The 19,157-nt window shown below is 41.3% G+C and overlaps 1 non-coding gene across 1 annotated transcript; it reads right to left on the reverse strand.

The window, feature by feature from the left end:
* Positions 1-717: 717 nt before the first annotated feature.
* Positions 718-823, reverse strand: LOC122039126. The gene has a single exon (XR_006128021.1). It is a non-coding gene; the product is annotated as a small nucleolar RNA R71 (small nucleolar RNA).
* Between the last annotated feature and the right edge of the window lie 18,334 nt (positions 824-19,157).

The raw sequence follows: 19,157 nt of genomic DNA on the forward strand, positions 1-19,157 counted from the left end.
AGTCTAGCTTTTCTCTGTTTTTTCTTTGATCTAACTTTTCTTTTTTCCTTCTTCTTTTCTTTTGAACAATATATCTTGCAATCTTATTCTTGTGTATGAGAAGATCAAACTTCATAAAGGCATCAAGAACTTATAAACACATTAGTTGATTAACATATGAATTATTCTTGACATTTTTCTTTTTCCTCTTGTCTTTTCTTTCTTGTTTTCATTATGCACTTTCTTTCTTGCAATTTAAATTTTGTATTTTCTTTCTTGCTTTTCATATTGCATTTTATTTCTTGTCTTTGATTCTTCAATCTTTTCTTCTAATAATTTTTTCTTGAATATCCATGAGCACTAACATGTCAAGCAGGCCCATGAGAAATTTTTCTACACCCTTTTCTGCAAGATTTTTATCTCTCATTGTACAACCTCAAATTGAAGAAGAAAGTTTCCAACTAGATCCAGAGTTAATTTCCATGATACAAGGTCACAAATTTGGAGGAGAAGTATCAGAAAGTCCTTATCTGCATCTTGAAACATTTTTAGAAATTTGTGATATGGTGAAATGTGAAAGAGTATCAGCAGATGCAGTTCGATTGATGGCATTTCCTTTCAGTATCAAGGATAAAGCAAGGACTTGGTTATATTCTCTCTATCCTCAAAGTATCACAAGTTGAGAGCAATTGGAGAAGCAATTTCTGAATAATTTTTTCCCTCCAAGCAGAACAGTGTATATAAGGAATTGCATAACAAATTTTGCTCAGACATATGGAGAATCATTATTTGAAGCATGGGATAGATTCAAGAGTCTTCAAAGACAATGCCCTCATCATGGTTTTGAAAAATGGTTGATTCTGCACATATTCTATGGGAGAATTTCTTTCTCAGATAAGTGTTTGTTAGATTCATCAGCTAGAGGTTCTTTTATGGATAAGAGTGTAGATGAAGCATATATGTTAATTGATCAAGTGGCATTGAACCTCCATGAATGGTCGAACAAAAGTTGGATGGAATCTCCCTCAAAAATTCAAGAAGTGCAAGCCATAAATGTAAGAGAGCCTGTCAATCAAAATGCAGCTCAACCATCCAAGAAAGTTGAAGTTCACAAGTCACAGAATGAGGAGTTCAAACATTTGGGGGAAAAGATTAATAGTATAGTTTCAAAATGGTTCAAAGAAGACCTTCCTCCTTCACAAAAAAGATCTAGTATAAATGATAATGATCTTAAGTTGAGAAGTGGCAAGAATCATGAAGAACTTCTGAAAAAGGACATGTTTAGAATTGAAGAGAAGAACAATAGAAGTCCACATGAACTCAGTTCCATTATTCCAGGAGGTTCCCAAATGCCACAAGTATCTTTCCCTCAACGATTGATCATACCAACACTAGATAATCAAGTTGAACCACCTCCACAAGCTAAAAGAGAATATGGGAAATTAGAAGTACCTTTCCTAAGACCTTCACTAAGGGTTCATTTTCCACATAGGTTAGTGGGGGTCAATGAGAACAATGACTTTAAAAAATTCTGTGACACTGGTAAGGTTGAGTGCAGATTTCATAGTGTGTATAAAGATGAAGACTCTTCAGATGATGATTGTGATGATAATGCAGTGGATAATGAGTTTTTAGATCTACTTCCAAGTTTTATTGGAAGTTATAGTGAAATTGAATTTTCAAATGATGAATGTGATGTGGTAGATTAACTTAAAACTGCAAGTGAAATTATTGATCCTCCTATAGTTGATTCTCCTATTGAGGATATTGATGTTGGTTTATTTTTTGATGTTTGTGTTGATGATGTTGATATGGAACAATGTGTAGGGAGCTATGTTGTGGAAGCAGCATCTCAAGAATCACCTCCTTTGCCCACACAATCCTTAGATGTTGTAAGAGTTGCAAGGATTGAGCATGTTATGGACCAATGTGTAGGGACTCAAGTAAATATGGTTGAGTCTCAAGAATCACCATCTTTGATATCACCAACACCTGAACCAAAGCCAGAGCCATGTTGACCTCCGCAAGTGTACAGAAATATCGCAAGTAATATAAAAGATTATCGTATCCACAAGGACTGGAATAAGCACTAAGAATGTCTCAAAGCGAATTAGCTAGACAACAAATCAATGGATTAACAAAGTCTAAGTGTAACTATGAAAAGTAAACAAAAGAATGAAAGAATAGGCAACAAGAATAAAGGCAATGATAATGTCATGCCCCGGAGGAGTCCCTGTCCGAAGAAATTTCGACAGCATCTCCCCTGTACGGCGGACAATCTGAAACTTTTCTACATCCTCATATACCTCAGCCACATGCGGCTAGAATAAAATAATAATAAAATACAATCACACAAACATCCACGCAGTTTATATATAAGTAAACAAAATAGTAATACCATGACTCGAAACCAACCCTACTCCACTACACCCATAAAACACAAATCCGATAAACTCACCTCTTCTGCCATCCAGGCAGGCATGTAGTAAAACATATCGAATAAAAATCCATCGACATCACAAAATCCATACAATGTCTATGCCATCGACCAGAACATGTTTAGCATAATCTAAGTAAGAAAACCAAAAGACCAATAATATCTTTGAGATCTGCAGGGATTAGCAACTGGAACTCTCTCTTGATAGCATCAACCTGAAAAATAACAACAATGGAGGCGGGGTGAGTCCAACACTCAGCAGGTACAACTGATATGCAAAGTAGGGAAATAACATCTAGCACTAATCATGCGTACAGTCTCCTGATATAAAAGGATGAAATACAACTGAAGTAAACAGGAGAAAAACTGTACTAACCAGGACCTGGGTATAAGGACAATCAGTCCGAGTGGCATAGAAATCCTGTATGCATGTCAATCATAGGCGTCCAAACTGTTGGTTGCTACTCGGAAAACCTAGAGGTTCCACTGTACAAAATTTTGTACAAAGGTCTGAACCTTTCCTAGCTACCATGTGTTCTTTTAAATTAAATTTTGGATCGCCTGCGGAACTTAACACGTTTGATCCAAAACTTAATCTATTCGTTCTTTTAGGTTTTGACTTGGGTCTCCTGCGGAACTTAACACGTTCGACCCAAATCACCTTAAGTTATTAATTCCATTAAATATTAATTTCCATAATTGGTTCCCAGTACTGACGTGGCGAGGCACATGGCCTTCTTGGATATGGGAGCAACCACCACCGACTAGACAAAACCTTTTATAGAAAGCTAATATTTAATTTCCTAAAATAACTTTAGGTTAACCGAAAAGAACAATCAAATCACAAGGAAAAATAAAACAAAAGAACACAACATCGAAAAACATATTTGAAATACTAGAATTGTAAGCCTCTTGTATTTGGTATTATTTCCATAAATAACTAGTATGATGCGGAAAAGGAAAAACAACTAGTTATACCTTCTAGAAAAACCTCTTGATCTTCTACCGTATTCCTCTTCTAACCTCGGACGTTGTGTGGGCAACGATCTTCCAAGATGAGAATCCACCAATCACCTTCTTCTCCTCCTAGCTAGGTTCGGCCACAACAAGGAAGCTTCACCAAGGATGAAGATCAAAACTCCAACCAAGCTCCAAGAGATGCAAGCTTTCTCTCCTTCTTCTTCTTCTTCTTCTCCAAGTAGTATCCGGCCGCCACAAGAGCTCCAAGGGGAGAGAGAGGTTCGGCCACCACAAGAGGAAGAGAGGGAGAGGATGATGGTCGGCCACACCAAGGAACAAAAGAGGGAGAAAAATAATAGAGGTTGTGTCTCATGAAGGCACCCTCACCCCTTCTTTTATATTCCTTGGCCTAGGCAAATTAGGAAATTTAATTACAATAAAATTTCTATAATGTCCTTGACATGATTTAATTGAGAAAAATAAAATAAAATTTCCCCAATTAAACTATAATGGCCGACCACCACATGGAGAAATAAATTAGACAAGTTTTAATCAACAAATTAAAACTTCCTAATTTGTTTCCGAAAATTTTAAAATTAAAATTTCTCTTCAAAAATCTCTTCATGGTTGATAAAAAGAAATTTCCATAATTTTAATTTTACAACATGTGAATAATTTTTAAAGAGAAAATAAAATATCTCACCAATCTACAAATAAGGAAAGAGATCTAATCTCTTTCTTTAATCTTTTGTAGATCTTTTACAAGAGAGATATTTTAATTTTAATTCTCTTTAATAAATTATATCTTCCACATAATAAAAATTAAAATTAAAATTCTTTTTTAATTTAATTTGGCCGGCCCCTCTAGCTTGGGTTCAAGCTAGGGCCGGCCACCCCAATTTATGCTTAGGCCGGCCCTAGCTTGGTTCCCAAGCTAGCTTGGCCGGCCCCTATTAGGTGGGTATAGAAAGTGGGTATAGGTGGGTATAGTACTCTATAAATAAGAGGCTACGATAGGGACCGAGAGGAGGAATTGGTTTTGGTCTCCCGATAAAATTAAGCATCCCGTGTTCGCCCCGAACACACAACTTAATTTTATCAATAATAATTCATTCCACTAGAGAACTATTATTGAACTACCGCACCAATCCCAAATTACATTTTTGGGCTCCTTCTTATTATGACTGTGTTAGTCTCCCTATGTTTAAGATATCGAATGTCCACTAATTAAGTGAGTTACTGACAACTCATTTAATTAATATCTTAGTCCAAGAGTAGTACCACTCAACCTTATTATCATGTCGGACTAAGTCCACCTGCAGGGTTTAACATGACAATCCTTATGAGCTCCTCTTGAGGACATTATCAACCTAGTATCTCTAGGACACAGTTTCCTTCTATAATCAACAACACACACTATAAGTGATACCATTTCCCAACTTATCGGGCTTATTGATTCATCGAACTAAATCTCACTCATTGATAAATTAAAGAAATAAATATCAAATATATGTGCTTGTTATTATATTAGGATTAAGAGCACACATTTCCATAATAACCGAGGTCTTTGTTTCTTTATAAAGTCAGTATAAAAGAAACGACCTCAAATGGTCCTACTCAATATACTCTGAGTGTACTAGTGTAATTATACAGTCAAGATAAACTGATACCTAATTACACTACGACCTTCTAATGGTTTGTTCCTTTCCATTTTGGTCGCGAGCTACTGTTTATAATTTATAAGGTACTGATAATATCATCTTCTGGATGTGGCACCACATACTATATTATCTACAATATAAATTAATTGAACAACTACAACTAAATGTAGACAATTTGACCAAATGTGATTCTTTATTCATAATGAATGTTTACAAAGCTTAGGCTTTCAGTATACACTCCAACACAAACAATATATAGCATATAAATGCAGTAAGCACAAACACAAGCAATAAATGCATCATGCATATGATGCCAATGATGCGTCCTAGTCACCCCTGACACCAGTCAACCATCTCACACACAATAGTGAGGTCGAGTGGGTAGAGCTGTGACAACCGTGCACTCTGTCGTCACTACTCCTGATGAGTGACCGAGTGGACGGGATGCTGTCGGAGTACACCTATCCTCCTACCCCAAATCATAAATGGGGGAGCGCAATGCTCTCAACTCCCGGTACACGATGACGGGGAGGAATCCCTGCTGGCTAACACGTTGCATCACGCTACCCATGAGCGGACCAACGGAGCAAAACAAAGTCCCTGCTGCAACAAACACTGCCTGAATCGACCACTAACCCATGAGTGGTGGTGTGTGCAGATCCATGTAAATGGCGATGTGCTCAACAATAATGGAACGGACTATCGCACAGCATGCAATCATGCAAATGGTGCATGGCACTAACCACAAAATATCCTGAGCTAATCCATAGATATATAAAAGTGCACCATAGGTCAACGAATCAAATCAAAGGTACACTGAAGGTATAAAACATAGGTCCAGAACATGGTGAAGCATGGTATATCACTACCCCTATAAGCATGTATCAACAGGTAAGGAATACATAAGATGCAAAACAAACAATCAACCAATCATGTAACAGGTATCGGGTAGTGATTAACCGAAACAAATAAGAGAACATAATTATTGCTACTTGTTAAATTCACTACTATGCATATCAAAGACATAAATTCAAAAGTACCCACCTCCAAATCGAAAAGTCCAATCTGGTCCACGACGTCGAGATACTCGTCTCGCGTCAAAGTCCTGTATCACCAATATATACATTTTTATTTAGCTAATATCCAAATGAAATAGCTAAATAAAAATCTTTAACACTAAAAACAGGGCAAACCCTAATTAACACATAATATAAACCTAATTTCATTTACACATGTACAACTAATTACGAAATCCATTTTCTACACCTCACCTCAATTCATAGCCCTTAATGAATTTCTGCTGGAAAGGGTAGCCGATACCAAATGGAGCTGCAGTCATCCAACTCCAATTTCCCAACCTAGCGCTGTACTTAGACCCATACTTAGATAAATCAAGCTTTAGTCAATCCTATATACCAATTCAAGTTCAATTCGATAACCTTACCATAGATCTGTGTCAGTAATGCAAGGACCAACAGTGGACCTAGATCGGCTCCATCTGGCAGGTGAAGCAGCAAGTAATGTTGATCAAAGCTAGGGCACGAATGAAGAAAACTATGGCGTGTAGGTGGCTCGGCAGAACCTGGTGTCCAACAATCGGCACAGTGAGGACCTCCCCCATTCTAGTGACGGCTGGACTCAGCAAAGTCGGCGTGGCACCATGCGATGAAGAGGAGAAGAGGCTCAGAGAAACAAGCAGTGGCCGGCGCTAGGGCTGTGGAGGGGTGGTGATGTCGGCCAGAAGGGGTGCGCCCGAGAAGAATCGGCTGGGGAAACTCGGGATGGAGGAAGAGGAGAGAAGGCCGACACTACTCGGCGTCGGCGGAGATGCTAGGGCATAGAGGGACGGCGGCCAGCGCTGGGGAATCGGTGTCAGCAGTGGCGTCAGGCTAGCTAGGGCACAGACGGCGTCGGGCAGAAGATGAAGAGAAGGGCGTGCGCGCTCAGGAAGGAAGAAGAAGATGTAATGGCCGAGGCTTATACGCGAGGGAGGGAGGAGAAACCGCCGCGGCCGGCGGTTAGGGCTCGAAGGAGAAGATGGTGTCGACGCCGAGTGAGGCTCGGGAGGAAAGGCCCACGAGTGAGGGAATAAAAACGAAGGAAAAGAAGAAAAACAAAAATAAAATAAATGAAAAGTAAAGGAAAAGAAATTAAATTTTTCCTCGTTTAAATGGGTAGCCTAAACAGGCTTTTTCCCGGCCCCGTTTTTATCCCCGTTAACTCGTCTGTACGAGCTCAGAAAAATTCCCGAAAATTTTCCAAAAATTCTGAAAATTTTCCTTATTAATATTCGCCTATTTTCGGTATTTTACATTCTCCCCCACTAATAAAAATTTGGTCCCCAAATTTCGTTATCTACCATCAGCACGTACTAACAACTGACAGAAAATATAAATGCTGAACGGTAAACTGAATCACATACCTCACGTAAAAAGATGGGGATATCGAGCTCGGATAGTATCCTCGAGCTCCCAAGTAGCCTCCTCGTCCGAATGATGCTGTCATCCGACTTTAACCAGCCGGATAGTCTTGTTCCGCAACTGACACTCTTTCCGGTCGAGAATCCGTACCGGAATCTCCTCATAAGTAATGTCAGGCTGAACTGGAACTGGGATATCTGCCAGCACATGTGTCGGGTCAGGTACGTATCTCCTCAGCATAGATATGTGGAATACATCGTGCATGCCTGACAGGGACGGTGGTAGTGTCAGTCGATAAGCTACCGCTCCGATCCTCTCCAAGATCTCGAAAGGACCAATGTACAACGGAGCTAGCTTACCTCTGAGGCCAAATCTCTTCACCCCTTTCGTGGGTGAAACTCGCAGAAATACATGGTCGCCTATAGAGAACTCTAGTGGTCTGCGTCTCCGATCAGCATAACTCTTCTGACGGTCCCGCGCCTCTGACATCCTCCGTCTAATAGTACGGACCAACTCTGCATCCTGCTGAGCTCTCTGAGGTCCCAACATCTGGGCCTCTCCAACCTCATCCCAGAGGACGGGTGTCCGACAAGACCTACCATACAACGCCTCAAACGGTGCCATCTGGATAGCCGAATGAAAGCTGTTGTTGTAAGCAAACTCTACTAACGGCAGATGGTCCTCCCAACTACCTCCGAAATCCATAACACATGACCTCAGCAGATCCTCTAAAGTCTGAATGGTCCGCTCTAACGGTCCATCTGTCTGCGGATGGAAAGTTGTACTGAAATAGAGCTGCGTATTCAAGGCCTGCTGCAGACTCTGTCAAAAACGAGACGTGACCGGGGTCTCTATCCGAAATAATAGTCAAAGGGACACCATGTAATCTGATGATCTCCCGGCAATACAGATCTGCCAATCGATCCAGGAAATCAGTCTTCCGGATCGCTAAGAAATGCGCGGATTTGGTTAATTGACCAACGATTACCCAAATCGCGTCATGGCCTCGTCATGTCCTTGGTAAACCCACCACAAAGTCCATAGTAATGTGTTCTCATTTCCACTCAGGAATAGAAATCTGCTGAAGTAACCCGGCAGGTCTCTAATGCTCAGCCTTCACCTGCTGATAGACAAGACATCTAGCTACAAAATCCGCGATGTCTTTCTTCTTACCGTTCCACCAATAGGAACGCCTCAAGTCTCGATACATACGGGTCCCGCCTGGATGGATCACAAATCGAGAGCGATGAGCCTCCTGAAGTAACTCCTGTAAGACCGGATGAGACTGAGGTACGCATTGTTGGAACCCCAAGGTGTTTTGATGTGATCAAACAAGCTAAGTTAGGTCCTGCGTTTGTTTAACCCTTGTGTCTAAGCGTGCAGGAGCTTAGGAACACAGGAAGTCGAGCGGAAGACGCGGCTAGCGAGAAGGACGTCACGGGAGAGAGCCGACAGGCTCGGTGCGTCCGAGGGACGAGGTGTCCGCGGAAGAGTACACCGGTGGACGAGAAGAACGTGCGCGGCGTTCGAGGGACGAGAAACCGGGAAGGAAGGCTGCTCGAGGAGAAGGCCGGAACATGGGTTCGGGTGAGCCCTATTCCGGAAGGCCGAGATCACCCAAGCTAACGGAGCCGGAGCGAACAGACCCGGACCGAAACGAGCTAAACCGGAGCAGTGGAACCGGACCACAAAAAGTCAACAAAGTTGACTTGAGGGGTCCGGGCGCCCGGAATCATTCCGGGCGCCCTGGGCGCTATTGAGGGTCCGGGCGCCCTGGGCGCTATTGAGGGTCCGGGCGTCCGGAACCCCTCCGGGCGCCCGGAGCTGACTTTTGACCAGGATCGCGTCAAACGCGATCTGATCGTTGGGGGATAAAATTTTATCCCCCCCAGGGCGCCCGGAACCCCTTCCAGGCGCCCGGACCAGTACTACAAATATAGTACTGGTCTGCACATATCAAAAGAACTACTAGTAATCCAGTGCTTTCATTTGTGTTATTTCTTTCTGTGCTTTCAACGCTGTAAGAGGCTACTCCGCCCAGAGGAGAATCAATTAGTGCGCCTTCTTTGCCTTGGATTAGCAATCCTCTGATTGCAAACCAAGTAATTCCTCTGTGTCTATTTTCTGTTTTAATTACAAGTTCTTTTAAGTTAGTTGAATATCCGAGAAGGGTTTTGGTTTTATTTTGTAGGGCAATTCACCCCTCCCCTCTTGCCGGCCTCCAAAGGGACCTACAAGTGGTATCAGAGCCAGGTGCTTCAGGAGGACTAACCGCCGATCAAAGCAACAAGATGGTCGGACCAAGCATCGTTCCACCAAAATTCGAGGGGAACTTCGCAGACTGGAAGCGTCGTATGGAGGTATTCCTAAAAATAGATTTTGAAATTCGGTTTATTATGAAATATGGTTTTGTAGCTCCAATAGATAAAGATGGAAAAGAAAAAGAAGAGAGCGATTGGACAAAGAAGGAGCAGAATGAGTCGGTAGCAAACAGCCGTGCGGAACATCACCTGCTGAGCGTGTTACCGCCTCAAGAGGTCAACCGCATCGGGAACTATTTATCTGCTAAAGAACTTTGGGAGAAGTTCTTGGAACTCCACGAAGGCACATCCGAAGCAAAGCTCGCTAGAAGGGACATCCTCCGCAACAAACTGATGAACATCCGTCTGGAGAAAGGTGAGAAAGTAGCTGGTTTACACGCAAAGGTAAAAGAACTAGTTACTGGTCTCAAGAACCTCGGTGAAACGGTAACAAACCGGGACACTATACGCTACGCACTCAACGCGTTTCCAAGAACTACGGAATGGACATCAATCGTCGACGCCTACTACATCTCAAAAGACCTGGAGGTAAGCACTTTAGAAGAGTTGTTTTCTACTCTTGAATTGCATGAAACCAGGTATGTAGGAACGACAAAGGATACAACCCAGACTTTGGCGCTGAACGCAACCCAGAAGGATGAACTCGAATCAGACTCCGAAGATGATCAAGAAGCATACATGGTAAGAAATTTTAAAAAGTTTTTTAGATCTAATAAATTTAAAATGCAGAATAAAAGGAATCAAAAAGGTGGAAGAAAGGTGCGGTGTTACCAGTGTCAGAAGGAGGGACACCTAAGAGAAGACTGCCCAGAACTCAAAAAGGCCAAAAGGAAGTCTCCCAAGAAACACAACCTAAAAGCAACTTGGGACGACACTTCTTCATCCGAATCAGAAGCTCAAGAATATGCCGGAATAGCACTAATGGCAAGCTACGATAGACAAAGTATATCAGAACCTAACATCGATGAAGGGGGAGCGACCTCGGATGAAAGCAGTGAAGCAGGGGGAGATTCAGGCTTCAAGTCAGACATGGGAAGTGAGGTATGCCTCTTACCCCCTGATCAGCTTTACTCTGGTATCAAAGCTATGACTAAATCCATGTATAAATTAGAAAATAAAAATGCCAAATTAGAAAATGAAATTTTAGAAACAAAGAGAATTTTGGCAAAATCATGTCTTATAGAGGATTTTGAAAAATTGAAAATTGAAAATGAAAAATTAAAAGAAGAAATAGAAAGATTGAAAAAATCTAATGGTTCAAATATTCCTACTTTTAGAAATTTAAATTGGTATTATAGATTTCATCAAAGTCAAATTAGAAATATATCAAAAATCTATATACCTAGGAAATACTTGGTTAATCCTATAGGTAAGAACCTTTATTGGATTCCAAAAACCTGTTTAACATAAATTAAAGTCAGACTTAGCATTTTCAGCAAGGAAATTAAACAACTAATTTCTTTATGAGGCTTTGTCTAAGGAAGTGGTTGTTGCTCCAATAACCAAGAAGGCCTAGTGCCTCGCCACGACCTGGAAGCCAACTATCGAAATGAAAAGTTTAATTGACTAATTGAAAAAGCATTAATTTAAATTACTTAATGCTTTAAAAAAGTTATTCAATTTGTGTTAGAAAATATTTAAAAAACTTTCTAACTTAACTTAGAAATTTTTTTTATCTTAGAAATTTTCATGAAAATTGACTTAGAATTTTTTTAAAAGTTAACTTAGATTTGTTTAAAATTGCCTTATCATTTTTTTAAAAAAATTGACTTAGAATTGTTTCTTATGAATATTCACTTAGAATTTTTTTAAAAAAAAAAAATTAGAAAAATTTTTTTGGGGAATGCTGAGATAAGTTTTAAACTTAAATTTTTTTTAACACTTATGACTGTTCTTATCTGAAAAACACTTAGAATTGTTTATAACCCCAATTTTTATGTGATCAAAGGGGGAGAAGTATGTTAAGTCTAGGGGGAGGTACTATAATTTTCAATTGAAAAATATTTGGACTTATTTTAATATAAATTGTTTTTATTGCATATGGGTACCCTAACTTAACTTGGGTTGCTCACATCAAAAAGGGGGAGATTGTTGGAACCCCAAGGTGTTTTGATGTGATCAAACAAGCTAAGTTAGGTCCTGCGTTTGTTTAACCCTTGTGTCTAAGTGTGCAGGAGCTTAGGAACACAGGAAGTCGAACGGAAGACGCGGCTAGCGAGAAGGACGTCACGGGAGAGAGGCGACGGGCTCGGTGCGTCCGAGGGACGAGGTGTCCGCGGAAGAGTACACCGGTGGACGAGAAGAACGTGCGCGGCGTTCGAGGGACGAGAAACCGGGAAGGAAGGCTGCTCGAGGAGAAGGCCGGAACATGGGTTCGGGTGAGCCCTATTCCGGAAGGCCGAGATCACCCAAGCTAACGGAGCCGGAGCGAACAGACCCGGACCGAAACGAGCTAAACCGGAGCAGTGGAACCGGACCACAAAAAGTCAACAAAGTTGACTTGAGGGGTCTGGGCGCCCTGGGCGCTATTGAGGGTCCGGGCGCCCGGAGCTGACTTTTGACCAGGATCGCGTCAAACGCGATCTGATCGTTGGGGGATAAAATTTTATCCCCCCCAGGGCGCCCGGAACCCATTCCAGGCGCCCGGACCAGTACTACAAATATAGTACTGGTCTGCACAGATCAAAAGAACTACTAGTAATCCAGTGCTTTCATTTGTGTTATTTCTTTCTGTGCTTTCAACGCTGTAAGAGGCTACTCCGCCCAGAGGAGAATCAATTAGTGCGCCTTCTTTGCCTTGGATTAGCAATCCTCTGATTGCAAACCAAGTAATTCCTCTGTGTCTATTTTCTGTTTTAATTAGTCTCTGTCTTTTTTAATTACAAGTTCTTTTAAGTTAGTTGAATATCCGAGAAGGGTTTTGGTTTTATTTTGTAGGGCAATTCACCCCTCCCCTCTTGCCGGCCTCCAAAGGGACCTACACGCATAACCTGCCTCGGAAGTACATAATACCCTCCTCGTCTCGTGTGAACTCGGTCTGCTGCCCGGAAGCTATCTGGCTACAAATAAACTGCAAATACTGATCAGCAGCCTAGGGCTCTCGGATCCTCATCCTGATTGACGACTGAGCAACCATGGTAACCAGAGTACCCTGCTCTGTCTTTCCTATCCCCTCAAGGCTCAAATCGGAGAAACCTTGAATCAAGTCTGTGACCACAACTCGGTGGCAAGCCAAAGTCCCTCTGGACTTCCTGCTAAGTGCATCGGCAACCACATTAGCTCTCCCCGGGTGATAACTAATGGTACAATCATAATCCTTCAGGAACTCCATCCATCTCCTCTGTCGGAGATTAAGTTCCTTCTAAATAAACATATATTTGAGACTCTTATGGTCAGTGAGAATCTCAAATGTAACGCCATATAAATAATGTCGCCAAATCTTCATGGCAAAAATAATGGCGACTAGCTCCAGATCATATACAGGGTAGTTCTTCTCATGCTCCTTCAACCAACGAGAAGCATAGGAGGCTATCATATCGTGCTGCATCAGAACAGCGCTCAAACCCTGAATAGATGCGTCGGTGTAGAGGACATATTCGTCCTCTCCAGAAGGTAAAACCAAAATCGGAGTCGACACTAGTCTCCGCTTCAGCTCCTAGAAGTTGGTCTTGCCATCCTCAGTCCAAGTGAACTTCACGTCTTTCCTGATCAGGCGTGTAAGTAGCATAGCAATCCGTGAGAAACCCTTAACGTATCTCTGGAAATATCAAGCCAAACAAAGGAAGTTGCGAGCCTCTTCTATAGACTCCGTCTACTCCCAACGGTAACAACCTCGATCTCCTGTGAAACCACGGGATACTCCTACTGGTGACCGTGTGTCTCAAACATCTCACAGAAGACAATCAAAATACGCACTACTGATCTTCACATCTAGACGTTTCCATCGAAACATCTCTAGAACTATGCAAAGATGAGGTGCGTGACTCACCGTGGATCCGAAATATATCACAACATCGTCAACAAAGACAATGGAAACCGATCCAAACATCCTGGAAATACCAAAATCATCAAGTCTCTAAAAACATCTAAGGCTTCCCAAACCCTAATGGTAAAATTATGACACATAATGTCTGTATCACAGACATTTCTAACCATAAGATCCCTGACAATAAGTCTGAAATATAAACACCAACAACATAAATCACCAAAGAATAAATCCTCCAGTGTGAGAGCAACGCTCCATCACAAGAAATACCACATATGTGGGAGCAACGCTCTACCACAAACAATCCGTAATATGTGGGAGCAACACTCCATCACAAACCAACAATAATATGTGGGAGCTCCGCTCCACCACAAACGATCCATAAGTGTCCAAGGCACCTAACTATCCAACTAGAGGCTGCATGAGATCACTCAACCACATATCACTGTGGGCAGCCAAAGGCATAACAATACAGCAATCGAATCAAACTCATCGTCAAATCTATCAACATCGTAGTGAGTCACCCACTGATAAGAAAATGGGTTGACAGGGAAATCCAACAAATGACATAATGCAGACACTCCACATCCTGCATTCAACATAAGTAGAATCATCATGCGGCTACCAACAATACACCTGGCACACGTGCTCACACAACATATGTATGATCGACATAATCCTCCAATTTGTACACACCACATACATATACTCACAACATAGGTATAATTCATTGTGATACCTCCAACAATGCATACCGAACCCATGTGCATATATCAACATAGGTATAATCAACAATACACCTCAACAACACTCACATGACATATATACACCTATGCCAAGAGTATAATCAACGTAATACTTCCAATAAATCATAATCGACACGAGTATACACTCAGAACAATTATATAATAAACAAGATACCTCAAATATTACACCGAACACATCTGCACATATCACAACTCAGATTAAATCGATAAGATACACCCAATAAAACACTCAAACATATGTGCACATTTCACAATATAGTTTTTAATTGACAAAATACCTCCAATAAACAATCGACATGTATGTCTAACCACTCGGGTATAATCTACTAGAAACCCACAATAATCATATGTATAAATGTGTACGACCCAAAAGAAAAAGTCAGAATTCAAGAACATCAAGACACTCATTTTTTATCCTAAAAAATATCAGCCCACATAATATCAGATGAATAAGTCTCTACTCCCCATGAGAGTAGTTAGCATTTAAAACATCAAATCATTATTTATCCCCATAGTACAATATCAGAAAAAGCAAATATCAATTTTATCATCCTGTTAACTAACCACAACTAACCAGATTATTAAAATCTCATAGGCACACTCAACCGTAAACTCTCTAGCACCCGATTTATAATCTGATCACCAACTATAATCATCAAACCTGTGAATATCATACATGACACTCACTATGTCACCATCAACGACAACCCAAATAATAGATCATCAAAATAGTTATCCACTAATAGATCATTAAAACAAATATCTAGTAATAGATCATCAGACAACCACATAACATTTACTCTCATAATCATTAGAAATCAACATATCACAATATCTGATCTCACAATATCCCTCAACCTCAAATCATTCTTAACAATGATCAAACATGATAACTCCCCAATGACCAATTTTCATCGTATCGGGTACCCAAATATCCAAAAGATATGAGTATAAAAACTCTACTGGCTAAGTCAACAGGAATATGTAGGTATCATCCATTACCCAGCTAACAATAGCAGAGACTGGTATGTGCCTCCATCTCCTACTAGTAGTAACAAAAGCTAAAACTACTGATGGTATGATATGAAAAATCTCTAGAGACTATAATCCTTGATCTCTATTAAGGTCAACCATGCTCAATGGCTAACCCATCACATGTAATATGTGTTACAACAACCAGATAGGTACTAAATAAAAAAAAATGCTAATACATGTCACAAACTATAAAATAAAACATCATACCTATATGCTGTCTGGAGATGTTCCATCGCTGTTCAGTCCCCAACTTCTGACCTCAAAATTCCGAACATGAAAATCGTCGGAAATCTATATAAATCTGAAACGGAAGTCCAAAACATATACGTAATGGAAAACCCGTGAAACCAAAATAACTACCCAATTTGACTCGCAAACTTGGGCTAGCACAAAATATCCAAAATACTAAAAAAACAGGTATCACACCCTGCTCTAATACCAATGATTTGGTATCAGATAAATCTCGAAAATCCAACACACGAAAATAAAACAAGTATCGCCAACCTTGGCGCTCTGATACCAACTAAATTGGTATCAGGTTATCCCAAATATCCCAAAATATGAAAATAAAGATCATAAAACTTAAGCTCTGATACCACTAAATTGTCACGCCCCGGAGGAGTCCCTGTCCGAAGAAATTTCGGCAGCATCTCCCCTGTACGGCAGACAATCTGAAACTTTTCTACATCCTCATATACCTCAGCCACATGTGGCTGGAATAAAACAATAATAAAATACAACCACACAAACATCCACGCAGTTTATATATAAGTAAACAAAATAGTAATACCACGACTCGAAACCAACCCTACTCCACTACACCCATAAAACACAAATCTGACAAACTCACCTCTTCTGCCATCCAGGCAGGCATGTAGTAAAACATATCGAATAAAAATCCATCGACATCACAAAATCCATACAACATCTATACCATCGACCAGAACAAGTTTAGCATAATCTAAGTAAGAAAACCAAAAGACCAACAATATCTTTGAGATCTGCAGGGACTAGCAACTGGAACTCTCTCCTGACAGCATCAACCTGAAAAATAACAACAATGGAGGCGGGGTGAGTCCAACACTCAGCAGGTACAACTGATATGCAAAGTAGGGAAATAACATCTAGCACTAATCATGCGTACAGTCTCCTGATATAAAAGGATGAAATGCAACTGAAGTAAACAGGAGAAAAACTGTACTAACCAGGACCTGGGTATAAGGACAATCAGTCCGAGTGGCATAGAAATCCTGTATGCATGTCAATCATAGGTGTCCAAACAATATACAGCATATAAATGCAGCAAGCACAAACACAAGCAATAAATGCATCATGCATATGATGCCAATGATGCGTTCTGGTGACCCTTGACATCAGTCAACCATCTCACACACAATAGTGAGGTCGAGTGGGTAGGGCTGTGACAACCGTGCACTCTGTCGTCACTACTCTTGATGAGTGACCGAGTGGACGGGATGCTGTCGGAGTACACCTATCCTCCTACCCAAAATCATAAATGGGGGAGCGCAATGCTCTCAACTCCCGGTACACGATGACGGGGAGGAATCCCTGCTGGCTAACACGTTGCATCACGCTACCCATGAGCGGACCAACGGAGCCAAACAAAGTTCCTGCTGCAACACACACTGCCTGAATCGACCACTAACCCATGAGTAGTGGTGTGTGCAGATCCATATAACTGGCGATGTGCTCAACAATAATGGAGCGGACTATCGTACAGCATGCAATCATGCAAATGGTGCATGGCACTAACCACAAAATATCCTGAGCTAATCCATAGATATATAAAAGTGCACCATAGGTCAACGAATCAAATCAAAGGTACACTGAAGGTATAAAACCTTGGTCCTGAACATTGTGAAGCATGGTATATCACTACCCCTATAAGCATGTATCAACAGGTAAGGAATACATGAGATGCAAAACAAACAATCAACCAATCATGTAACAGGTATCGAGTAGTAATTAACCGAAACAAATAAGAGAACATAATTATTGCTACTTGTTAAATTCACTACTATGCATATCAAAGACATAAAGTCAAAAGTACCCGCCTCCAAATCGAAAAGTCCAATCTGGTCCACGACGTCAAGATACTCGTCTCACGTCAAAGTCCTGTATCACCAATATATACATTTTTATTTAGCTAATATCCAAATGAAATAGCTAAATAAAAATCTTTAACACTAAAAACAGGGCAAACCCTAATTAACACATAATATAAACCTAATTCCATTTACACATGTACAACTAATTACGAAATCCATTTTCTACACCTCACCTCAATTCATAGCCCTTAATGAATTTCTACTGGAAAGGGTAGCCGATACCAAATGGAGCTGCTATCATCCAACTCCAATTTCCCAACCTAGCGCTGTACCTAGACCCATACTTAGATAAATCAAGCTTTAGTCAATCCTATAAACCAATTCAAGTTCAATTCGATAACCTTACCATAGATCTGTGTCAGTAATGCAAGGACCAACAGTGGACCTAGATCGGCTCCATCTGGCAGGTGAAGCAGCAGGTAATGCTGATCAAAGCTAGGGCACGAATGAAGAAAACTATGGCGTGTAGGTGGCTCAGTAGAACCTGGTGTCCAACAATCGAAATAGTGAGGACCTCCCCCATTCCAGTGACTGCTGGATTCAGCAAAGTCGGGGTGGCACCGTGTGATGAAGAGGAGAAGAGGCTCAGAGAAACAAGCGGTGGCCGGCGCTAGGGCTGTGGAGGGGCGGTGATGTCGGCCAGAAGGGGTGCGTCCGAGAAGAATCGGCTGGGGAAACTCGGGATGGAGGAAGAGGAGAGAAGGCCGACACTACTCGGCGTCGGCGGAGATGCTAGGGCACAGAGGGACGGCGGCCGGCACTGGGGAATCGGTGCCGGCAGTGGCGTCGGGCTGGCTAGGTCACAGACGGCATCGGGCAGAAGATAAAGAGAAGGGTGTGCGTGCTCGGGAAGGAAGAAGAAGATGTAATGGCCGAGGCTTATACGCGAGGGAGGGAGGAGAAACCGCCGCGGCCGGCGGTTAGGCTCGGAGGAGAAGATGGTGTCGACGCCGAGTGAGGCTCGGGAGGAAAGGCACACGAGTGAGGGAATAAAAATGAAGGAAAAGAAGAAAAACAAAAATAAAAGAAATGAAAAGTAAAGGAAAAGAAATTAAACTTTTCCTCGTTTAAATAGGTAGCCTAAACAGGCTTTTTTCCGGCCCCGTTTTTATCCCCATTAACTCGTCCGTACGAGCTCAGAAAAATTCCCGAAAAATTTTCAAAAATTCTGGAAATTTTCCTTATTAATATTCGCCTATTTTCGGTATTTTACAGATAAGGGATATTTTAGGAGTTTTGGTTTCTTTGTAAGGTTAATCAATGTAAATGATCTACCAATTTTTATTCCTCAATTGTCCATCATTTGTAGAAGGTTGTCGGTTCTCTCTTGCAATAGAGAACCGACCTTGGACTGAAATCCATACGTAGATTGATCAATTAGGAATAAATCTATGTTGTCCTTACATGGGCTTGCCTATCACGTGCGTCCCTCGGAAAATCAACATAAGAATCCATCACTCATC

The sequence above is a fragment of the Zingiber officinale genome, chromosome 1A (assembly GCF_018446385.1).
Source record: "Zingiber officinale cultivar Zhangliang chromosome 1A, Zo_v1.1, whole genome shotgun sequence".
Classification (NCBI taxonomy): Eukaryota; Viridiplantae; Streptophyta; class Magnoliopsida; order Zingiberales; family Zingiberaceae; genus Zingiber; species Zingiber officinale.